The sequence below is a fragment of the Mustela erminea genome, chromosome 19 (assembly GCF_009829155.1).
Source record: "Mustela erminea isolate mMusErm1 chromosome 19, mMusErm1.Pri, whole genome shotgun sequence".
NCBI lineage: Eukaryota > Metazoa > Chordata > Mammalia > Carnivora > Mustelidae > Mustela > Mustela erminea.
This window is the reverse complement of record NC_045632.1, coordinates 10,620,225-10,633,139: the sequence shown is the minus strand read 5'-3', so window position 1 is coordinate 10,633,139 and position 12,915 is coordinate 10,620,225. Positions and strand designations below refer to the sequence as shown.

The 12,915-nt window shown below is 41.7% G+C and overlaps 1 protein-coding gene across 12 annotated transcripts in view; it reads right to left on the bottom strand.

The window, feature by feature from the left end:
- LOC116579282 (leukocyte immunoglobulin-like receptor subfamily A member 6) overlaps positions 1-12,915 on the bottom strand; it is a 355,647-nt gene that overhangs the window by 57,774 nt on the left and 284,958 nt on the right. The gene's annotated exons all lie outside the window — the stretch shown is intronic.

Genomic DNA, 12,915 nt, shown 5'->3' with positions numbered 1-12,915 from the left:
ATTAGGGAAGGAAGCACGGCCCCTCTCTTGGCCCCGGAGTGTGGGCTTCCTTTTTGTCACAGCCTCCAAGGACTTCTCTATTTTCCTGTGATATGGTCCACACCCCATTCATGGGCACAGGCCTATGTGAGTTCCTCCTGGCTCCTCGGCACCTCTTGCTGCAGGGGCAGAGTTGTGCTCCCCACCCTGGTGTCTTGCCTGTAAGCTGTAGGGAACAATATTTGGGTGAGTGCTCTGATATGGGAGACAGAGCTGATTCTCATGCCATTACTACTCCAGTGTCCACTGCCCAGGTGATCTTGAGCACAGTGACCTGGTCTGTAGCCTGCTGTCCTGAACCCCACTCTCAGAGTGGTTGGGGGGTCAGTGGGACCTGGAATGTGGATGGGATGAATCTTGTTAGATTCCTGACCTGATTAAGAGGGGTGTGGTTAAGACCAAAGAGGTCCATGTGTCAGATCCCACAGTGAAGGTGGACCCGTGATACATCTCTCAAGAGACACCATGAGCTGTTAGCACTCAGAAAAGCTACTCATGTTTCTGAAATTATTGACAACAGCCTATTTCAGAAAAGAGAAACAAACATTTCTGGAATTTGGGGACTTCAATAGAACAGAGGCCCAAACTGAGTGACCACCAGTGCCTGGGGTCAAGTTGGGGGTAGTCAAATTTGATTTCTGCCTCTCTGAGGTCAGGTGGGTAGCCAGGTCTTTACAGGCAGGAAGGGCATCCAGTTTCTGGCTGACTGTGGAAGTAGTGACCCTTCCACCTTGTGTGGAGTGGGCACTGACATGTCTATGCCCACTGACCCAGCCCAGAGGTCAACACTGAGCCGCATCCTCTGTGTGTGTGTGTGTGTGTGTGTGTGTGGAATGGTTCCATCCAGTGCACCACCCCCAGTGGTGTCTTGCCCATGTATGAGTATGTGGCTCCCATGGGAGCCATCCCTGTCAGACACATCCAAGCTCCATTTCTAAGCTGGAAGATGGATGCCAGGGGGTAATTGGAGCTGTGACCATCTACTCCTTACAGTCCTGAGCTTCAGGACAGCTCTGGGAGCAACTATGTCTGGAACTCAAGAGTGTGGGAAGTGAGTGTCCAACAGGAATGGACATCAGAGAGTGGACCAATGTGATAAAGAGTGCTATGGAAAACGGTGTGCAGAGTCGTCAATCATAGTCCAGTGGAACAGCCAGAATATGGGAAACTCATTTCCTTTAAGCACATGAAATACTGAAAAAGTGAACATTGGATTTTTGAAGTAATAACAAATTATATTGTGGAAAAATATAGAAATTGGAAATGAATTAGTCAAATACTCTGGAGGTAAAAAAAAATAATAATAATAATAACTTAGCCAACATGTAGTACTATATATTGGCTAACTGGACATAATAAAAATAAATAAATAAATAAATCTTTGATACAACAGAATGCAAGTATTTGTTTCATCTGTGAGAAGACACAGCTAAAGAGCAGAACATGAAACTGGAAGACAATGCTGAGGATGTTTTGTGGGGTACAAAACAGACTGAAATGAAAGCCTGCAGATATCTGGGGAACAGGAAGGACACTGGGTACTGTGAGTTCCAGAAGGAAAGCAGTGAGGAGGGTGTCAGGCAACAGTCGCATTGGCCAATAGTCAGGTGTTTTACAGATGGAGACAAAACAGGCAGGTACTGGTGTTGATGGAAGTGTCCATAAAATCTGTGTTTCCATATCTCGTGGTGGAGTGAAGGAAATTGACGGAAGCTGACCTTTGAGCAGAAAAAAAATAGATTTGGGAAGAACACCTGTAAGCAATGATAAGTGAAGAATGCTTACTCACCCATGGGATTGTGAAGGGAGAAAGGCAAAAGTGTCAGCAGTGCCCACATTCCCAAGTCCAAGGAGACTCTGGGCGCCAGAAGAAGGGGCACAGTGGTGGGTGACTCAGTGAAGTGTTTGACTCTTGGTTTTGGTTCAGATCATGATCTCAGTGACTTGAGATTGAGCCCTGTGTCAGTGAACATGCTCAGAGATGAGTCAGGTTGAGACTCTCTCCCTCTCCCTCTGCTTCACCATCGTCCCCTTCCCCTACTCTCTCTCTCACTCTCAAATAAATAAAATAAATGTTTAAAATAGAAGGAGGGGCCACTGGGTGGCTCAGTCCATTAAACATCTGACTCTTGATCTGGCTTAGGTCTTGATCTCACGTTCATGTTACAGACCCTGTGTTGGGCTCCATGCTGGACCCAGAGTCTACTTATAAAATAAAGGGGAAAAATAAAATAGAAGAAGGCATACAAGCATGTTGGGGTCACCAGTGAGGTGTGCCGGTGGCTAGATCACACTTACATGTGAAAGAGTGTATCATGACTCCCACCTGGGCACACAGTACCTTCACAGAGGTCCTTGATATTGGCCATGATGGGCATATTTACACTAAAGTAAAGGTAAAATGCCATGAAGGACAGCTTTTTAAAAACTGATTATTTCTTAGAGCCAGTGTAGCAGCCCACCAGCAGGCTGTCACTTTGAACACCCTTGAGTTCCCTCAAACAGATGGTAATTATGGAAAACTCTACCAGCTATCATCAGATGAACAGAGACATCTGATTTCTGATTCTTAGGACAAAATAAAGTCTCACATGTTTATTTTTGCCTCCTCATTAGATGGAAGGTGAGACACTGGAGATGTTCACCTCAAGGGATTGAGATGGTATTAGTTAGTTTCAGGAACTCCCTAGAAATGAGGGAAGGGAATACTTAGGCATTCCTATGTCTCCTCAACCACAGGCTCTATATTTGACTCTCTGTTGTAGCTGATACCCACAGAACATCACAAAACAAGTGAGACTCCAAGAGAGGTGAGTGAGGAGGAATTGTGGGTTATCTGCCTGGGGTCAGAGGGTCACATCCTTTCAAAGATGCAGTTGACCCCAGTGGACATGCAGGGATCCCTGGTGATTTTAGTCTGCCCTGACCGCCACAACCTCTAGTCTCACAACAGCCAGGATTACACAGTGGAGAATGTCAACCAGATGGGCATGTCTGCTGTGATCCTGATGGCTCTCGGGGTGCTTCTCTTTCAAGCAGCTCTGTCAGAGAAGACTCCAAGATGCAACGAGGAGATAAATCTGAGAGATAGAAGACTGTCTGTTCAGCAAGGTAGATCCTCACCACTGAGTGGGGTAAATCCTGGAAGAAAATCTGGAGCATTACACTGAGGGAACTGTATGTTGAGAATGTCCAGAGGAGTAAAAATGGTTCGCATGTAGGAAATGTGTGGAGAGAACATTTCTTGTTTGTAGTGGACTTTTGTGCCATTAAGCTGGTAATCTCCTCTCTACCAATAGTGATTGCCCCTGACCGGTCCCTGCCTGTCTCACTCCCATGACATGAGACTGCATTCATGTAGCAGGTATGGACCCACACGTATGTGCACCCTCACAGGCTGGTCCACTTCTATATATATATACACATTCTCCTTCATATTTATTAACCACATCCTTTGAAGTATACTTCTGTTCCTTATAGAACACAAAATCTGGTTTTGAATCACTGAATAGATGGGATAAAAAGAGAGACTACTTGGAAACAGATAATGGAAGACATTCCCTCTACCCTCTCTGGACTCATAGAGCTGTTCTCTGCTCATCTGATGATAGCTGGTAGAGCTTTCCAGAATTACCATCTGTTTGAGGGAACCCAGTGGTGTTCGAAGTGACAGCCTGGTGGTGAGCTGCTACACTGGCTCAAAGAAATAATAAGTTTTTAAAATCAGGAAGGTGGAGAAGTGAACAGCAGGATCCACCTTTTCGTCCCCACACATTAACCAACTCCTTCTGGTCCCTGACTTGGGATTATATATTTCCACAGCAATTTCTATTTTTCAATCTGTCCATCTATTATTTTAAGGAATGACATGGTGGGATTTCTGCAATCCACCATGCAATCTCTCTAGGAGGAAGGATTACCACAATTAACATAAATCCAATTACTCATTCAGTTTGCCATCTAGATAGAGTGATTGGTAGGAAATGAAAAAAAGAGTTGTAGTTTACACTCCTGAGGGAGAAGGAGGTAGTGTGCTAAAGAGGGCCATCACCCACCTATCCCTGGTGTGGACTGTGAGCAAAAGATCCTCCTGAGGCCACACTCTCTTCCCTTAAGCTTGAAGAAGGTGTGCCAGTGGGAGGGGGCCAGCTCCTGCCCTTACCTGTCACTACTAGGGTCAGGAGGTCACCCTGCTGTGACCAGCTATTCCTGCTCTGATATGTACAATGGTATCACCCTGAATCATGTGAGCTCATGGATGCAAAGGAGAAACTGGCCTTGTTGCTGGAATCCTGCAAGGTCTTCACAAAGAAGGGTTCAGAGACCTTCTCTTTATACAGAGAGTAGACATCAGCCTGCAGAGATGCTTGACCCCAGATGGTCACAGGGCTCCCCTTGGTGACCATGGGGCTGGGATCAGCCCAGAGGAAGGGTTTGGGGAGGCCCCCTAGAAATGAATCAAATGGAGAGTTACAAGGGTACCCTTCTTTCATTTCCCCGCTTGCAACCCCGAGGGCCCTCCCACATTGGTCATTATCAGTCCTGCCCCTCTGCATCCCCCAGCTGCCCAGTGGGCTTGTTGGGTTGAAGCAGGATTTCTGAGGAGGGCACACCCACCTGTGCCTGGTCCCATGGGGCCTGACACATCCTGAAAGTGTCATTAGATACAATACATATAACAACTACAATGTAAAAGGGTGAGGATACCCTCATTTAGATGTTTTAAGGTTCCTACATTTCACTTGAAGAGGTAAAATACTAATTCTAACTTGACTGTGTTAAGTATGCATATGATAATATCTAGATTACTGCTTAACAGCACCCAAGAGGTATAGTTAAAACCGCAATAGGGATATGCAATTGGAATCCTAAAAAGATTTCTTAAAGCCAAGAAAAGGCAGATAATGGAAATAGTAGAACAAATGAAAGAGGAGAGAAGCAAAAATAAAATGGAGATCTAATAACAATCTCATCTGTATTTACATTATATGTCAGCAGTCTAAACACAACACTTAAAAGACAAAGATTGTAAGATGGGTTCAAGAAAAACAACTATAAGCAAGACTCTTCTATTTGCGTCTATAAGAAATTCATTTCCAATGTAATGATGTAAATAGGTTAAAAGTAAAAGAATAAAGAATGTGGATGAACCTCGAAAACACTATGCTAAGAAAAAATATCCAGACACAGAGGTCATATCTTGTGTGACTCCATTTATATGACCTGAAGAGGCAAATTCAAGTGACAGGAAGTGGAGCAGAGATTGACAGGGGCTGGTGGCAAAAGCACATGTGAGTAATTATGTAATGGGTAGGGACTTTTCACTGGGATATTAAGAATGTTCTAGAAATGGATAGTGATGATGATTGTCTAACTTGGTAATGTAGTTCATGCCACTGAATTATATATCTTAGTAGTGATTAAAATGGTAAATTTTATGTTCTGTATATTCAACCACATTATAAAAAGTAGGAGAAAGAAAAATGTATAACAGAAACACTAATCCAAAGAATATTGAAGTCATTGAATTAGCTTCCAACTGCTGCTGTCACAAATGACTACATACTTGGTGTCTTAAAACAATATAAATAGATTATGTTAAAATTCTGGAGGTCAGAAATACAAATAGAGTCTAACAGCTATAAACTCAAGGAATAGGGCAACATTCCCTTACTTCATCTTCATTCAGAACCCAAATTCTGAATGCAATTGACTTCTAAATATTGACCATGTATGCAGTGAATCTGGAAAGCTCCTTTTCATTGTTTTTTTTAATTTAATTTTATTTTTTCAGTGTTCCAATATTCATTGTTTATGTACCACACCAAGTGCTCCATGCATAACCTGCCCTCCTTAATACCCACCACCAGGCTCACCTAACCGCCCACCTCCCTCCCTTCCAAAACCCTTGGTTTGTTTCTCAGAGTCCACAGTCTCTCATAGTTCATCTCCCCCTCTCCTTTTCAATTTTGGCAATACATCTTTATATTATTTTTATTTTATTAATTTTTCCTTTTTTTTCATTTAAATTCAATTAGCCAAGGTATAGTACATCATTAGTTTTTTATATAATGTTCAATGATTCATTAGTTATGCTCAAACTGTGAAATTTTGGAGGAATACAAGTATTATTCTATCCATTTCAGTGCTTCTCCCTTTGTTTTGTTTCCTTTAATTAGTTGGTATCTCCAATTATGAATTGATTGCTGTGCTGAATACAAATGCTCAAAAGAAACATACTTGGAACATTTATCATCACAGAGAGAAGAACTTCAAGTACATATACATATATATAATTTTTTAATTATGTCATGTTAGTCACTGTATAGTATTTCATTTGTTTTTTATGTGGTGTCCCATGATTCATTGTTTGCATATAACATCAAGTGCTCACTGCAACACATGCCCTCCTCAATACCCATCACCAGGCTAACGCATCACCCTGACCTCCTCATCTCTGAAACCCTCAGTTTGTTTCCTGGGGTCCAGAGTCTGTCATGGTTTTTCCCCCACTCTGATTTTCACCCCCCACCTTTATTTTTCCCATCATTCTCCTAATGTTCTCCATTCTATTCTTTATGTTCCACGTATGAGTGAAACTATATACTAATTGTCTTTCTCTGCTTGACTTATTTCACTCAGCATAATCCACTCCAGTCCCATCCATGCTGATGTAAATGGTGGGTATCCATCCTTTCTGATGGCTGAGGAATATTCCCTTGTATATATGAACAACATCTTCTTTATCCATTCATCTGTTGAAGGGCATCTCAGTTCTTTCCTCAGTTTGACTATTGTGGACATTGCTGCTGTGAACATTGGCACGCATATGGTCCTTCTTTTCATTATATCTGTATCGTTGGTGTAAATACACTGTAGTGCAATTCCTGGGTGTTAGGGTAGCTTCATTTGTAACTTTTTGAGGAACCTCCATACTGTTTTCCAAAGTGGTTGCATCAGCTTGCATTCCCACCTATGGTGTAAGAGGGTTCCCACATTATGATGTCCAGATACTGATGGCTAATCATGCCTTCATAGATGGTAGGAAACACCTTTTTATTTCTGCTGAGTTTTTGTTTTCTTTTTTTTTAATTAATTTATTTATTTTCATAAAAACAGTATTCATTATTTTTTCACCACACCTAGTGCTCCATGCAATCCGTGCCCTCTATAATACCCACCACCTGGTACCCCAACCTCCCACCCCCAGCCACTTCAAACCCCTCAGATTGTTTTTCAGAGTCCATAGTCTCTCATGATTCACCTCCCCTTCCAATTTACCCCAACACGCTTCTCCTCTCTAACACCCCTTTTCCTCCATGATATTTGTTATGCTCCACAAATAAGTGAAACCATATGATAATTGACTCTCTCTGCTTGACTTATTTCACTCAGCATAATCTCTTCCAGCCCCGTCCATGTTGCTACAAAAGTTGGGTATTCATCCTTTCTGATGGAGGCATAATACTCCATAGTGTATATGGACCACATCTTCCTTATCTATTCGTCTGTTGAAGGGCATCTTGATTCTTTCCATAGTTTGGCGACCGTGGCCATTGCTGCTATAAACATTGGGGTACAGATGGCCCTTCTTTTCACCACATCTGTATCTTTGGGGTAAATACCCAGGAGTGCAATGGCAGGGTCATAGGGAAGTTCTATTTTAATTTCTTGAGGAATCTCCACACTGTTCTCCAAAGTGGCTGCACCAACTTGCACTCCCACCAACAGTGTAAGAGGGTTCCCCTTTCTCCACATCCTCTCCAACACATGTTGTTTCCTGTTTTGTTAATTTTGGCCATTCTAACTGGTGCAAGGTGATATCTCAATGTGGTTTTAATTTGAATCTCCCTGAGGGCTAGTGATAATGAACATTTTTTCATGTGTCTGATAGCAATTTGTATGTCTTGATTGGAGAAGTGTCTGTTCATATCTTCTGCCCATTTTTTTATATGTTTGCCTGTTTTGTGTGTGTTGAGTTTGAGGAGTTCTTTATGAATTGTTTGTGTGTTTTAACAAGTGCTTAGTCTGCATCTGTTGAAATTGTTTCTTAAGTTTTAATTTTATTTATTCCATAGGGTTTCTTAATTTTTTTATTTCTTTGCAGCCTAACAGTATACATTGTTTTTTTGTTTGTTTGTTTGTTTTTAAGATTTTATTTATTTATTTGTCAGAGAGAGAGAGCAAGAGCGAGCACAGGCAGACAGAGTGGAAGGCAGAGTCAGAGGGAGAAGCAGGCTCCCTGCGGAGCAAGGAGCCCGATGTGGGACTCGATCCCAGGACGCTGGGATCATGACCTGAGCCGGAGGCAGCTGCTTAACCAACTGAGCCACCCAGGCATCCCAGTATACATTGTTTTTGCACCACACCCAGTGCTACATGTAATACGTGCCCTCTCTAATACCCACCACCTGGTTCCCCCAACCTCCCACCCCCAGCCCCTTCAAAACCCTCAGGTTGTTTTTCAGAGTCCATAGTCTCTCATGGATCACCTCCCCTTCCAATTTCCCTCAACTCCTGTTTCCTCTCCATCTCCCCTTGTCCTCCATGCTATTCGTTATGCTCCACAAATAAGTGAAACCTTTTAATAATTGACTCTCTTTGCTTAACTTATTTCACTCAGCATAATCTCTTCCAGTCCAGTTCATGTTGCTACAAAAGTTGGGTATTCGTCCTTTCTGATGGAGGCATAATACTCCATAGTGTATATGGACCACATCTTCCTTGTCCATTCGTCCGTTGAAGGGCATCTTGGTTCTTTCTACAGTTTCGCGGCCGTGGCCATTGCTGCTATAAACGTTGGGGTACAAACGGCCCTTCTTTTTACTACATCTGTATCTTTGAGGTCAATACCCAGGAGTGCAATTGCAGAGTCATAGGGAAGCTCTCTTTTTAATTTCTTGAGGAATCTCCACACTGTTCTCCAAAGTGGCTGCACCAACTTGCATTCCCACCAACAGTGGAAGAGGGTTCCCCTTTCTCCACATCCCCTCCAACACATGTTGTTTCTTGTTTTGCTAATTTTGGCCATTCTAACTGGTGTAAGGTGATATCTCAATGTAGTTTTAATTTGAATCTCCCTGAGGGCTAGTGATGATGAACATTTTTTCATGTGTCTGATAGCCATTTGTATGTCTTGATTGGAGAAGTGTCTGTTCATATCTTCTGCCCATTTTTTGATATGATTATCTGTTTTGTGTGTATTGAGTTTCAGGAGTTCTTTATAGATCCTGGATATCAACCTTTGGTCTGTTCTGTCATTTGCAAATATCTTCTCCCAACAAAGAGGGTTGCCTCTTTGTTTTGTTGACTGTTGCCTTTGCTGTGCAGAAGATTTTGATCTTTTTTTTTTTTTTAAGAAATCATAGCACATGTATTTTTTAAGATATTTTCATAGCAATAAAAACAAAGGCTAATTAAATGTTTGTGAGATGTCAGATATATGGTTAATTGCTCTATATAATAATTTTATAAAATTGTTCCAGTAACTCAAGGAGGTATATATTGTTGTCTCTATTTTAGCAAGTGAAGTTACTGGTGCTTACTAAGTATAACTAAGTTCACATACAGTAAACAGACTGAGACTGATCTTGATGAAGTCCCAAAAGCTCATTTTCGCTTTTGTTTCCTTTGCCTTTGGAGACATATCTTGAAAGAAGTTGCTGTGGCTGATATCGAAGAGGTTACTGCCTAGGTTCTCCTCTAGGATTCTGATGGATTCCTGTCTCACATTGAGGTCTTTTATCCATTTCGAGTCTATCTTTGTGTACAGTGTAAGAGAATGGTTGAGTTTCATTCTTCTACATTTAGCTGTCCAGTTTTCGCAGCACCATTTATTGAAGAAACTAAGGAAATGTTGAAAAACAAAAAATTAAACTGGCAGCATCACGTTACTTGATTTCAAGCTTTACTACAAAGCTGTGATCACCAAGACAGCATGGTACTGGCATAAAAACAGACACATAGACCAGTGGAACAGAGTAGAGAGCCCAGATATGGACCCTCAACTCTATGGTCAAATATCTTCGACAAAACAGGAAAAAAATATACAGTGGAAAAAAGACAGTCTTTTCAATAAATGGGTTTCTAAAAATTTTTATTTTATTTTTTCAGTGTTTTAAGATTCATTGTTTATGTACAACACCAAGTGCTAAGTTTTTTTTTTACATCTTTTTTAAAAATTTAATTTCTTTTCAGTTTAACAGAATTCATTGTTTATGCACCACACCCAGTGCTCCATGCAATCCGTGCCCTCCTTAGTACCTACCACCGGGCTCACCCATCCCCCATCCTCTTCCCCTCCAAACCCCTCAGTTTAGCTTCTCAGAGTACACAGTCTCTCCTGTCCATATATGCATATACAGTTGTTTCACATTTTTAAAATTGTCAGCTTTTGCATATTTTTTATTATGTTCAGTTAGACAACATATAGTACACCATTAGTTTTTGAGGTAGAGTTCAGTGGTTCATTAGCTGTGTATAATTCCCAGTGCTAATCACAACACGTGCCGCCTTTTTTGTGTTTCAGTTTATATTGCTAGGCTATACACATAACAATTTTTATAGCGCCATTTCATTGTTCTGGACTGCAATATAGTATTTCTTGCATGAATATATCAACATGTATTTATCCATTCTCATTATTATAGATATCTGGCTACAATGCATATCTAGATAATACAGGCGATAGAGATACTTTAACAATAGTATTTCTCTGACCCATAAACATGGGACATCTTTCATTTGTTTGTGTCTTCTTCATTTTCTTTCATCAAAAGTCTTACAGTTTTCAGGGTATAGCTTTCACCTCCTTGGCTAAATTTATTCCCAAATATTTTATTATTGATGTTATTATAAATGAGATTGGTTCCTCCCCCTCGACATCAATTCAGCTTTTATTGTATCTTTCAAATATCACAAATATTGTTTTATGGTTGTCACTAACATAACACAATAAAAAATAATAATAAAAAATAAAGTATCACAAATAAGTCTGAAAAATCATTTGGCATCTCGCAGTTTCTGTAGCGGGACAACTTAGATCTTGTTCACCAGCCTGCTGAGCTGTTCTTTTCTCAGAAATATAGATACCACCCAAACATTTTTTGGTAATCCTTCATTTTAACTCTTCTGGCTTACTGAATGGAAGCAGCTGAATTTGATACAAGTTCAATCTCATTTCCTTCAAGAGTTAACTCATCTCTCTGGGCTTGAGTTACTAAACAAGCAACACCTGGCCTCCCCCAAACCCTGTGGATGTGTTTTTCACCAAGAAATTTTGGATTTTGATGGGAAAACCATTCTCCCGAATGACAATGGTATTGCTAATGTCCCGCTGAGGTTTATGGGAGAACTAAACTGTTTGTTGCACTTAAAACAAAAGTGCATGTCACCTTGTTATCTGAAGGGTGTGGAACAGCATACAGAGATTTGTTTGTGGGGCTACTGTGAGAATCAGCAGCACCATGACCCAGGTCTGGTCCCTAATGTACTTCAGGTCACAAGGGGAAGATGGGCTTCATGTGGAGACACAGGACCCTGACCTGACAACTCCACTCGCCAGGGGCACTTTCTGTTGGGGTCATTTGCAATGCCCACAGTCATTGCTTGGGGCCTGCTGGCTTATTCTGGGATCTCATGGAGCCTGGTTATCCTCAAGCTCAGAGCATTTCTCTTCCTGCAGGTGTAGAGGTGTAGAGGGCCATATTGTCATTGCCATGGAAATGGGTCAGCATATCTAGGACACTCGTGCATGGTGAACCCCGGAGGAAATGGGGGTCTTTCTTCACAGGCCCCACTCTTTTCTCTCTCCAGAAGTAAGATCCATAAGGGAAGGAACTATTAGCTGTGGGGCAAGAATTATTCCAGGGATTGTCATTAGAGGTTTTCCTGTGTTGGAAGCTCTCTGCCACCCAAAAGTCATTTCTACTTTAAAAAAAATTTTTTAATTTTATATATATTTTAAAGATATTTTATTTATTTATTTGACAGAGAGAGATCACAAGTAGGCAGAGAGGCAGGTAGAGAGAGAAAAGGGAAAGCAGGGTCCCTGCTGAGCAGAGAGCCCCTATGGGCCTCGATCCCAGGACCTTGAGATCATGACCTGAGGCGAAGGCAGAGGCTTAACCCACTGAGCCACTCAGGTACCCTATTTCCACTTTTTAATACAACACTAAGGTCTAGGGGTTCTGTATCTGTTTTCAAGGTCAAGCCCCTTATAAGTTTCCATCTAGGAATGGAGTGGAGAGAACTCTGACCCTGGAGACCAGCACCCTTGCACACAGCTATCTGCCCTGAACTCTCAGAGATTAGAGATGGGACAGATGAGGAATGAGCTGGAACTGAGGTTGATGGTCTGGTAGGACAGAGGGCGAGTCCATGAGGAAGAACAGACAGATTCTTAGAGACGGACCTATACGTAGCTCAGGCATTTGTATGATTTACTGCCATAATGGATTATGGGAAGCTTTTCCTCCCATTATTTATGGGGTTGAAGTTAGTCAGTTGTGCTTAAAAAATGACTGGTCAGGGAGATTCAAATTAAAACCACATTGAGATACCACCTTACACTAGTTAGAATGGCCAAAATTAACAAGACAGGAAACAACATATGTTGGAGAGGATGTGGAGAAAGGGGAACCCTCCTACACTGTTGGTGGGAATGCAAGTTGGTGCAGCCTCTTTGGAGAACAGTGTGGAGATTCCTCAAGAAATTAAAAAGAGAGCTTCCCTATGACCCTGCAATTGCACTACTGGGTATTGACCCCAAAGATACAGATGGAGTGAAAAGAAGGGCCATCTGTACCCCAATATTTATAGCAGCAATGGCCACGGTCGCCAAACTGTGGAAAGAACCAAGGTGCCCTTCAATGGACG